This window comes from Rousettus aegyptiacus, unplaced genomic scaffold (assembly GCF_014176215.1).
Source record: "Rousettus aegyptiacus isolate mRouAeg1 unplaced genomic scaffold, mRouAeg1.p scaffold_m13_p_8, whole genome shotgun sequence".
NCBI lineage: Eukaryota > Metazoa > Chordata > Mammalia > Chiroptera > Pteropodidae > Rousettus > Rousettus aegyptiacus.
Genome location: NW_023416311.1, coordinates 93749595 through 93762009, shown reverse-complemented (window position 1 = coordinate 93762009; position 12415 = coordinate 93749595). Strand labels below are relative to the sequence as shown.

General features: G+C 36.4%; 1 pseudogene; it reads left to right on the top strand.

The window, feature by feature from the left end:
• The window catches only part of LOC118606914, a 28855-nt pseudogene extending 23000 nt beyond the window's left edge, over positions 1 to 5855 (top strand).
• The last annotated feature ends 6560 nt before the right edge of the window (positions 5856 to 12415 follow it).

Below are 12415 nucleotides of genomic sequence, written 5' to 3'. Positions count from 1 at the left end.
AGTGCCTCCTAAAAAAGTCAATTATTACTATATAGAGGATGGAAAAGCAGCCAGAGATGAAACTGGACAGAAATTGAAAGAGGAAGATCTGTGGCTTTGGATTTTATCTAGATGAGAGTCTATATAGGATTTGCATTACCTATGGTAATAGTAATAACAATATAAGAGATAACAATAATAACTACAGCTGCCTGTTATTAAGTACTTCCTTGCAATAGGCACAGAATTAGTATCTTATATAATATTATCTAATTTAATATTTATCTAACCTATGAGGTAGAGTCTATTAATCTCTTTTGAAATATAAACGTTTGAGGACTCACCAACTTTTGAAATCCCACTGGGAGAGCTAAATGCTTATTTCCCCAAACTCCTATGGTAGGAATGGCCATATGACACAGTTCTGGCCAATGAGACATAAGTAGAAATCTGGGTTCCTAGAGAAGATTTTGCTTTTCTGATCAAAGAAAAAAGGAAGGAACAGAGGGTAGGAGGGAGGAGGGAAGGAGGGAAAAAAGAAATGAAGCAAATAAGGAAAAAAAAGGAACAAAAGAAGGAAGGAAGGAAGGAAGGAAGGAAGGAAGGAAGCAAGCAAGCAAGCAAGCAAGCAAGCAAGCAAACAATGACTATTGCGATTTGCATCTTCTTCCTCCCTTGAACACAATGAAATGTCTGAGTTGCAGCAGTCACCTTGTTACCCTGAGGTAAAAAAATTAGACAATGGCCTAGAATATGACAAGAAAGCTGGCCCTGAAATCATCAAGCTCCTGTACAAAATCAGCAACTGTTAACCACTGGACTTTCTGATGGGTGGGAAAAATAAGCCTATTGACAGTTGGGAGTTTTGTTACATTACAGCTGTAAGTGCTCTTGTTTGACATACCTATTACATAAAAGAGGAGAAAAAGGTTCCAAATCATTAATAAATTGCCCAAGGTTATGCTCTTAACAAACGGTAGAGTCAAGATTCCAAATTAAGTTCAACTTTAAAACTTGGACTCTTAAACATTTCAACATCTCAGTACTTTTTACCTCATTCTTTTGTTTGAACAGGGGCAAAGTAGAGGTAAATTCATTCCTAGAAGAGACAAAAAGAGTCTTCATGGCAAAGAAAGAGAAAATTTAAGAATACAAAAGCTGAAATCTCACTTAATAATCCAATCTGGTTTTGATCCCAATAAAAGGGGAAATGAGACAAAACTGAACAGAGGAATACTTGCCCCAGTCCAGAGTGCCTTCTCTGATATATCCAAAGCCTTTTCCATCAAGTTTCCTTCCCTTCCACTCTCAACGAGAAATATGTGATTGCTAGCTTAAGGTACTGTGCTTCTTTGGGAAATAAAAAACTTAATGAGCATGTTGGCAATGTCTTACACTTCGGACACAAACTACAATTTTGATGCTTAAGTTACTTATTCATTCAAATATGTACTGAATTCTTACCTTTTACAGTGATGAAGGAAGAACTTAGGAGGTTGCTAAAGGAATAGAAGAACTTTTGAACTTTCTATCACCTCACATTATTGTACATATTTATAGTACATATAGTTATTTACCCTACAGTTCCTTTGGTAAGTTGACTGTAGCTTGCTGGGTGAACCACTCTGTGCCATGCAGGGATCTCCAATTCATGAGATACATGCACAGAATTATGATATAAAGAAAGTATAGGATGGTGGTTAAGAGCGCAGGCTCTAACATCAGACTGTCTGGATTGAAATCTCAACAATGTGCCAATTATGTAACCTTGGGAAAGTGACTCACTCCCCCTGTGCTTCAGCTGACACATCTTTAAAATGAGGGATAAGAATAGTACGTATCTTCCAGGGTTGTTGGGGCGGGTTAAAGAAGATAACCCACTTAAAGAGCTTAGAACTTCCTGGTATTTAATAGGTGCTCAAGGTACATTAGCTAACATCATTTTATTCGTTTTTGGAATATCCATTTACCCTATATTGAATCTTCCAGCCCCTCCCCTGCTTCATACATCTGGTACTCAAGTGACTTATCCATCTCACTAATCTCCATCAATAAAGTCTGCTATTACCATGCATTTACAATACAATGTATTAAATATATAATGCCTCACCCAAGGGCATATTAAGTATAAAAGGCCTCACCTAGGGGCATATGTACCTTAAACTTCATCTCTAGTTGTGGTATATCCCTGTATATACCAATACATAGGAAACCATATTGCTGGGCAGTAAGTCCTTTGTGACATTCCTACAATCACAAAAGGTAAACAGCTTTCTAATTAGAGGTAAGTAAAACTTCAGGCTGAGTCATCATTTGAGAGTCAGTAGAGTATTTCACATTAGAGTATAAGAGGTTATGATACTATGACATCATCTCTGTGAGTCCAACGTGGCAACTCACAGTTCAGTTTTGTAAGAAACGTCTTGTCCTACTTGTCCTACATAAGTAAAAATGTCTATTCCTTAATGGCTTTTCCAGAGAAACAAAAGCGGCAAAAGGTCAGTAGTCATGTAGATGACACCTGCCTTACATTTATAAATTCCAATAACAGCAAAAGACAGTGTCTCACTCTTAACAGACTTGGCAAGTACCTGAGCAAATAACAGGAATGTTTTCACAAACGTATGCCCTGGGTTTCCAGCACCCAACTCTACCTCACTACAAGGAAAACCCTATTCTTCAGGAGAAAGGTGCCCAACACATCTCGAAGGAATATGTAAACATTTTTTTTGAACCACCAAGTTAAATTTAACCTATATAACACACACAGATGACACACTTTTCACATGGGCTTCCAACTATATTTTGATTTAAGTCTTTTCAGAAATATTATTGGAAGGAATCCAAATGTATTTTATAGAAACAGTACATAAAAATTAAATTGAAAAATTAGTCTTCCAAAGAGAAAAAAATATCATCATAGAAACAGTAAAGACCATGCCTCTTTTGGAAAAAAAAATATATATAATTATTGTTTAATAAAACCTCACAAACTTTTCTCACTAACATTAGGTCGAATGAACACAACTCTCCTTTGAAGATAAAGCTCTGTTGTAGCCTGGCTATCCAGCTGCAATTTCGAAACTGGCTTTAATATCCACTTAGGAGTGATATGTGTATGATTTTACACAGAAAGAATCTGAGATCAAATAAACATGCAACTAGAATTCAGAGGGAGGTGTTCTGACTCCATGGCCTATATTTTGACCTTGAGAAGCATAATCGACAGAACTTATAAACTGGATATAGGGACAATGGTGATTCTTACCAACACCTAGTAAGTACTGAGTAAAAGGTAGTCAGAGTGTCATTCCTTGCGTTGACTTCATGTGTTCTAAATATGGAATTGTATATAGAAAATGTCAAGTCCTATAAAAATCTTGGTTTGTATTATTTAAAGTTTTCTGAACAGAACACTGAGCTAGAATACCATGTGCTGAACAGTAAAATAATTTTGCATACTCTGGAGTGGACTCCTCCCTGCCTCAGAACATGAGTCCAACTCCCAACCCAGAACATACATATACTCGTGAACACTCCCTGATGAAAGGGATAAAAAAAAAAAAAAAATTACCCTTGCTCTCTACTTCTTCTTGTTAGCTCTGACCAACATGTGGCTTCTCTAATTATTAAATAGACCTAACAGTTGGGCTGATTATCCAGGAAAGTGTGGGCTCTTCACAAACAGGGCTGAAGTTGGCTGACAACATCATCTACTGGTCCTCTAGCACAAGGGGTAGTATTCATTTCTAGCCTCTAGCAGCACATTCACAAGTTGGCCCCATAATTAACTAAATAGGCCCCTTCATTTAGGAGTGCCCTAGTCCTGAAGTCTCATTCCTGTCAGAGAGTCATCTCTTCTAGCCTATTTACTGGGAAGAGAAGGGGTATTTATAAAAGTAAACTTATCTTTGACGTGAATTAGCACACTAACATGCATTTCAAACTAGCATCAATGGACCACATTCTAGCCTCTCGGCCTGCACTGGCTCTGAAAAGATAGCCACGCCCATAGAGTTTCATTTGCATTCTGTCAGGCACTCCATTACATTACCCGCTACAGGCTGGGGAAGCCAGCCGCTGAGGGGAGATTCCTGCTGGCTCCCAGATTCACTCACCAAGCAATATGCTGAGTCAGCTCTAAGGCTACGTAGGCACATATCTCAAGAATAAAAGCCTCAGCATAGCTGATGAAAGCTTAACAACACAAGAACACCCACTTTCTCTGTGTGTCGTGCATGTCAGTATGGGAGTGGAGTGAGGGTGAGGGCACAGATTAACTCCCAACAGAGGAGTAGCAGAACATTCTTCCACATCTTAATGCTTGTGAATTTAATTCAGTCTAGTCGATTAAATATTTGTTGACTGTCTACCAGTTAGTTACCAAGCACTCTGCTATGCAGTGGCAATACCAAGAAAACAAACATATGGCTTCTGCCCTTAAGATACTCGTCATTTATGATTCAGCAAATCCAGTTTTGGACATCCAGCTGAAGAAAATGAAATCACTATCTTGAAAAGCTATCTGCACCCTATGTTCACTATAGCATTATTAAAATAGCCAGGACATGGAAACAGACTGAGTGTCCATCAGCAGATGAATAGATAAAGAAGATCATGTATGTGCACGTGCACGCATAAGCGCGCGCGCACACACACACACACACAATGGAATATTATTCAGCTATAAAAAGAAGAAAATCTCGCCATTTGCAACAACATGGATAGACCTTGAGGGCATTATGATACATAAAACAAATCAGAGAAAGACAAATATTGTATGATCTCACTTACAGGGGAATCTAAAAAACTGAACTCGAAAACAGAGAACAACAGATTGGTGGTTGCCAGAGGCAGGGGCTGGGGGAGGGGGAAGTAGGTGAAGTAGTCAAAAGGTACAAATTTCTACTTATAAGATAAATAGGTTCTGGATTGGTAATGGACAGCACGATGCCTGTAGTTAATAATACTGAATTGCATGTTTGAAAGTTGCCAAGAGAGTAGGTAGAAACCGTTAATTCATCCATCGTAACAGGAGTTAAAGCAGAGAATGCTGGCACATTTGAATAGGTTGGCACATTTGCTGTTGGGAGTATACAGAGATTCGCATTTGATTATATCTCCTTCAGTTAAATAAGATAAAAAGTCATCAATTAAGAGTGAAAAGGGAGGAGTGTTGTTGAAGCTCGAAGTAGTTTGGATATTAAACTCAATATGAAATTAAAAAGTTTACAAAATCTTTTGACTAGTTTCTGTTTCTTGGTGCCCTGGAAATACCCCCTTTTTCTTATTAAAAATCAAAGTACGGTCTCGCCCAGAGAATGCTCGTAGCTAACAACAGAAGATTGTAAAACATCATTTATTCTTTACTGCCAACTTGAATTTAGCTATATGTATACTTACGTAGTTATACTACAAAATGGTAAATATTGAGATTTTATACGATTTTAAGAGCAGCGCCCAAGGTCCCTGGGGCTACTGAGCCAGTGGCCGCAGAGCCTGCAGGGCCACCACTTGCGGGTCGTTACTTCACTCGCTGGTACAAAGCAAACGTCAAAGGAAAGCGCTGAGAGGACCGCTGTGGACTACATCACTCTGACCAGCACAGTTTTCAACGGAGCTTGCGCCTCTGTGCAAGATTTACTGCTTCGATGGAGAAGAATACACCGTATCAAGCTGCGTTCGAGGATGGTTGATGGACGTGAATGAAAACACTCTCCGTAAGCCATCTACTGCTCTTCAAGAGAAGCCTTCCACTGATGTCTACGTCGCAGCCGTGTTGCCCAAATTTGAAGAAAGCAAAGGCATAGAAGGGTTACACAAAGCAATATGAAGTCATGGTAAAACACGTTAACGCCGTAACAGTCACAGCGTGAGGATAGAGATGGAATCAAAAGCAACACGGCACTTGATCAGCGCACTGAAGACGAGCCAGCGTCTGTGAAGAAGCACACTTTGCAGCCGGCCACCTGCAGGCAGGCAGGCCCCGTTTTCTTTCTTTCTCTTGAATAACAAGCCTCGGGTCCCATTTTGTCTTCTGACCTACCATGTACTCACTCTGGTCTTCTTTTGCTTTCTGCTTTCTAATAACTGGCAAGCAAGAGATTTTTTTCTTTTTTTTTAAACAAACAAAGCACTTTGAGAAAAATTTGGAAAAGACAAAAGTTTTAAGTAACCTTAGTAAAAATGTACCCATCATTCTGTAACCCTTTAGTAAATAGTACATTTTTACATACTTCTGTTTGAATGTTACCACATAGTTAATCTTCCATTAGTTTGAAGTTAAAAGGAACGACTGGCCTTTCTTACCCAGTCCGCTTCAGTGTGACACTACCCCAAGTCTAGCCCGACCCCTTCTGCTCCAACCCCTCTCCTGTAGACTGCAGCGGGGAGGCAGAGTGTAGAGCGTACAGTCTCTAGCCCTCTTGCTGCTGGGATGGCCTTCCTCTCTGAAACCAAGTAGAACTGTCACATTGGGCCTTCCTAAATGAGGGACACATGAAAAGGGGCTTTGGAAAATGCAAAGGGCTTTTCTAACATGAAAATATTATAATGCAGTGCATACACTGTAGTCACTCGGTCTCACACTCTAGATCCAGGGTCACCAGCAAAGAAGTTACGGTAACGTATCTGCAATGCAAAGACCCAGAGGCCTTTGACTAGAACAAAAGCTTTCACATTATTTAAACAAAAAACAAAAACAAAAAACACCAACAAAAATGGAATTTATGGCTTAAGATTGTATACTTATTTACACTGAATTTTAAATAAAAGGACTTTAAAAATTGTTATTTCTTAAGGGCTGCAACACATGCACACTTAAGTACGTTTTTAAATACAACAATACAGATCAAAAAAGGTTTTAAAACCATAAATATTGAATGTGTAAGAGGAATTAGAGATTACCTACTCACAGCCCATGTTACAGATAAAATTAAGTCAGAGAATTTCAACAATTTGCATAATATGAAACCTAGCTACACAGTGGTAAAAAGAATAGATCTCACACATCCCAACTGTCATTCTAATGATAACCCATGACTCTCATGCTTCAGTAACTTATGAAATATTTTTCTAGTTGGCGGAGTTATATATTATTTCTGTAGAACAAACGGCTGCAAATACAGTGTCTGCCTTTATACCTGTTATAAATCCAAGGCATTCCTTTATAAAGTATTCTCTTGGCTTCGCAAGTATTGGCTCTTTCTCATTATTCCGCGTCACTCTCTCAGAGGGGTCTTTTCTGACCAACTCCCCACACTCCTCTGTAACCGCCGCTATCACACCACCACCTTACTTTATTTCCTTCATAATAATATACTAAGAGAAATGAAGATATTTTGTTTCTTTTTATACTGTTTTTAGAAACTACAATATTTGTTTCCTTTTATACTGTTTTTGTCCCTAATAATACACCCTCCTCTCACAAATATAAGCCCCACAGTGCTAGAAGACTTCTCTATCTCAGTTATAAGCTCAGCATCTTGTAGTTTGCACGACTGACACTTAATAAATAATAAAAGAATGAACAAATACATGAGCAAATCAGAGGTTTAAAATACTTGAAGATTATATATTTAACTTACACTATAGCAAAATTTCGTATCTCTAAAGCTGATATTTTAATCCTGATTTTGCAAGTAAATGATACATTTTTATACTTTTTGTACTTTTTACTTAGAAATAGTTTCAGAATTACAGAAAAGTTAGAAAAATGTTACCAAGAATTCTTGCACATCCTTTACCCACTTTCCCCCAAATGTAAGAATTCAATCACATCGGCTTTATCATTTACCCCCTTCTCTCCATCCCAGCAGACATACTGCCTCATTACCATCAAATAACTAACGCAGTTATCAAAGTCAAGAGACTAACATTGATACGATATCATCATCTAATCAAACATTACCAACTGTCTTACTAATGTCGTTTTTTTAGAAAAAATCTTCCTAGTCCAGGTTCTAATCCAAGATCACATACTGGATTTAATAGTAGTGTCTCTTTTATTCTAGAACAGCTTCTCAGTCTTTAGTGGCTTTGACATTTTGAAGAATATCCCTCAGTTTAGGTTTGTGCGATGTTTCCTCAAGAAAGGATTAGATTCAATTTTCTCCTTTCGGCAGAAATAGCACAGAAGAGATGCTGTATCTTCTGAGACATCCTATCAGGAAGCACATGACATTCGTTCCATTACTGGTGAGGCTGACTAGCTCCTGACGGTGTCTGTTACATCTGTCCACCGTGGAGATACTAATTTCTCTTTGTGTAATTAATAAATGTTTTATGAAGAGATACTTTGAGATGATGTAAAAATCAAATTTCTCAACAGGATACTTTGGTCCACTAGTTTTATTGATGATTCTTCACTGAAACGTTTACTACCATGGAGATGATTCAATTTTTTCCAATTTTACTTTTTCTACATGTACTATTTGACATTTTACTGTTAGAAACTGTTCCTTTATACCTTCTTTTTATATTCATTTATATAAGTAAAAATGCATGAATTTTAATTTACCATTATTTATTTTTATGATCAATTGTCCAAGATTTGGTCAGTGAGAGCCCTTCAAACTATTTCCTGGTCCCTTTTGATATGTTTCCATTACCATTTAAACACTTCCTTCCTTACTGGCACACACACATACAAAGATATTCTAATTTCAATTTGAATTTTCGCTACACTTGTTCTGAAATCCGTCATTTTTCTAAAGACCCCCTGTTTCTTTTTAGTAAAGAATATTTAGAAACTACTATCTGGGTAATCAGGATGCTTATTATTATTACAGTGTATTCTTCTGGGTCATCTCTGTGGATATAGATAATATATAAACACACATACATCTGTATCTATTCTAGTATCTGTCATTACGTTTTTAAAACAATGAGTCCATAATGACATCTCCGATTCCAGTGTAACATGAAACGTTTTGTTCTGGTTTTCTCCCTTACATATCTGTAACTTAGTTCTCTAACAAATAGAAACGTTACTTATTTACTTATTTACTTATTTGCTCAGCATTAGAATACACTTCAAATATTTCAAAATTGCCAACCTACCCCTCTGTGGAAAATAAACCTACTAACTAGAATATTTGTTTACTTTTCCTTTTGTATGTAACCTGAGGGTATATAATCAAAATGCGGAGCTCAAATGTCCCTTGAATTAGTTCACCTCCCTCACACTCAGTGTAGTTATTACCATTTGGAATATACTTAGGCTCATTTGTTTCTGTTGGTTCCATTTTAGTTTACCCCTGACATTGTTAATTTTATTCATTTCACAAAGCAATACATCATCTTGATACCAAAATTCAGAACTATACAAATAGGTCTATTTAGAAAACTCTCTCTCTCCCGATTCATACATTCTACCGCATTCCTATATATACCATTTTTTTTTCCCTACTCCATTCACAACTACCCCTGCAGTAACTATCTCAGTCTTTGGCTTATGCTTCCTGTGTTTTGTTTAGAACAAATAAGCAAATACATGTATGTTTCTATGTCCTTTCTTCCTTACACAAAATTTAGTAAATGCCAGACACTCTTTTGTATTTTGTATACTCCAGCTCATTCTATTATCATTCTTTTTACAGCTGCAAAGCACTCCATCAGATGGCAGTACCGTAATTTGTTCAATCTCTCCCCTACAGAGGGGCATTTTGGTTGTTTCCAATATTTTGTAATTACAAAGGATACTGTAGTGAATAACCTCGTGCATATATCTATTTGAATTATTCAGTGTGTACCTTCAGGATAGGTTTCTAGAAAGGGTTGTGTGGGTTGAAAAGTAAATGCATAAGTACTTTTGTTAAATACTGTCAAATTCCCTAAATTTACATGTTTGAGGTTGTTCTACTAGCAATGTATGAGAAGGCTGACACACAGCCTCCCTAACAGATGTGGTGTCATATTTCTTAATTTTGCCAATCTAAAAGATGAAAAATGGTATCTTTGTGCTGTTTTAATTTACATTTCTCTATAAATGAGGTTGAATGACGTTTCATTAAGGATGACTTTTATATTTCTTTTTCTTAATTGTTCATATCTTTTACCTATTTTTCTATCAGGCTTTTGGCATTTCTTCCCTCTCAATTTTTAAGAGTTCTTTATACATTAGGGATATTAGCCCTTTATCAGGCTATGTATAGCAAATATTGTTTCAGTTTTTCAGTTGTCTGTTGCCATCTTATTTGTCAATATTTATGGTTCCTTCAACTCCCACATACAGACTATACTGCCAAGAGCTTATTTTTCTTCTTTATATACCTTTTCTTTTATCCTCTCATTTTTTATTTACATCACTTTTACATTGTCGGAATGTGTAATATTTCTAACTATACTTCCATCCTTATACTGATATTTGTTTTAGTTTTAAATTAGCAAAGAAATACATTAAATGTTTACTATAAACCACATTGCTGAAGTTTTCTCAATCATCTCTTTACTTAGATAAACCCATCCTCCGGTAGATTATGTTTTTCTACTGTCTTAAGAGCTGGATCCGAAATCTTTGGTTCACGATTTCTTACTATTTTTTTGTTGTCGTTTTTAGACTGCCACTCCATTGTGCTATTATTCTGTTAAGTTGTTTTGGAGAAGTCTGATTCCAGTTTGTTTTTTCTTCCTTGTAAATCATTTTATGTTTTCGATAAGAGGCTTTGAGATATTTTTTCCTAGATATTGAAATCTAAGAGTTTACTAAGATATGTTTCAAAACTTGCCATTCCGGGCCCATTTTCTCAGGTACCCACTGAACCCTTCCAATCTACGAATTCATATCTTCATTTGCTTCTGGAACCTGTTCTTGGGTTATAATCTTAAGTAATAGTCTTATCCCACTGTTTTCTTTTTCCGCTTTAAGGGCTCCAATTAATAAATATTTGTTTTCTTCTTTGTCTGTCTTCCACTTCAACCACTTTCTCTCTGTTCCTTTTTACTTTTTTGTGTCACTCTTTATTATTTTTTTCTATTTTCTTACTTCGATGTATTGTAAAATTTTGATTTGAGTGTGTTCTTCCTTGAGCACCCTATAATTAAATCTTCTCATTGGTTATTATTTCTCTTTTCTTTGTTGAGTTTAGCCAATTTCTTTTAATTTTTACTGCTTTTTTTTCCATTTTTGTCATTAATGTTTTCATATCTGCAACTGCTTATTTAGAATTCTAAATTTGGAGTTTTTTTACTATGTTTTTCTTCTTCATATTGTTTCCTGGTGACAATTATTATCAAGTGAGATATTTTGATTATGGTTTTGTTGTTTTTATAGTAGCCTTGCGTAGATTTATTCACTTTTGTCTTACTCATTTGTGGGTCTGTGGTGGCTTACAAAATTTTTAGTTCAATGGTGCCCTCTTCTGTCAGTGTAGCAAAGCCCAGGTTGTTTAATGGATTTCGTGGAGGGTTAGTGGGTTAGGTCGGGAGAGGAGTTGGGTGTCCTCTAGTTTGGGGTTATTTTTTGGATTGCACAACCCTAATATTTCCTTCTTGCTTCCTTTACACTTCACCACCAAATTGCCAAAGGTCCCTCTCCCTTCCCTTTTTTTGTCTTCTCCTCAGAACCAATGTCTTTCAAAGACTGCCACCTGGAGTTGTGTGGACTTTCAAATCTTTCCTAGAGTCAGTGCTTCCACCCACCAGCGCTTTTCCAATAATTTTGACCTAGGGGTGAGCTTTCTCCTATGTGACAGTGGTTTTAAACTTATCGCAAGCTTTCTTTTATTTTACTCTCTTTCCAGTAGTTTTTCCTGTACTGATCACCATGAAGACTTACAAGAAGAGCATGAGACACAGCTCACTTGAGTGTGTGTGTGTGTGTGTGTGTGTGTGTGTGTGTGTGTAATTTGAAGTTTGGGTGTTCTCTGTCTTCTAGTTATGCTTGGAGTGTCGTTCTGTTTGTTCCTTTGTTGTTCTATATTACGTTTGGAGGAATATGGGGAGATACAGATTAAATCAGCTGTAAATATTTATAGTGACCACAAATCTTATTTATTCCATTCTAAAATTATTTTTCAGCTATTTTTTTTTGGATAGGTGAAATATTTTAAGGTTCAAAATACAAAGGGTAGGAAAAGAGTGAAAATCCTCCTGCCTGTTCCTATCACCTAACTATTGTCCATCACTAATATTTAGTCCTTATATATCCTTTCAGAAATTTTAATGTAATGTATATAGTTATTTGTCTCCCTCTTACTTTTATATAAATGGTAGCCTACTATACGTACTACTATATATACTGTTTTGCAGTTAGATTTTTTTGTTCACTTCGCAATACATCTTATATATCTTTCCATTTCAGTACCTGAAGTGTTTCTTTATTATTTTTTTACATAGTTTTTCATTCTATGAGTACATTTTAGTGTATTTAGTTCTAATTGATAAAATTGAATAAATTTTGCCAAATTAATCTCCTTAGAAACTGAATTAATGTATA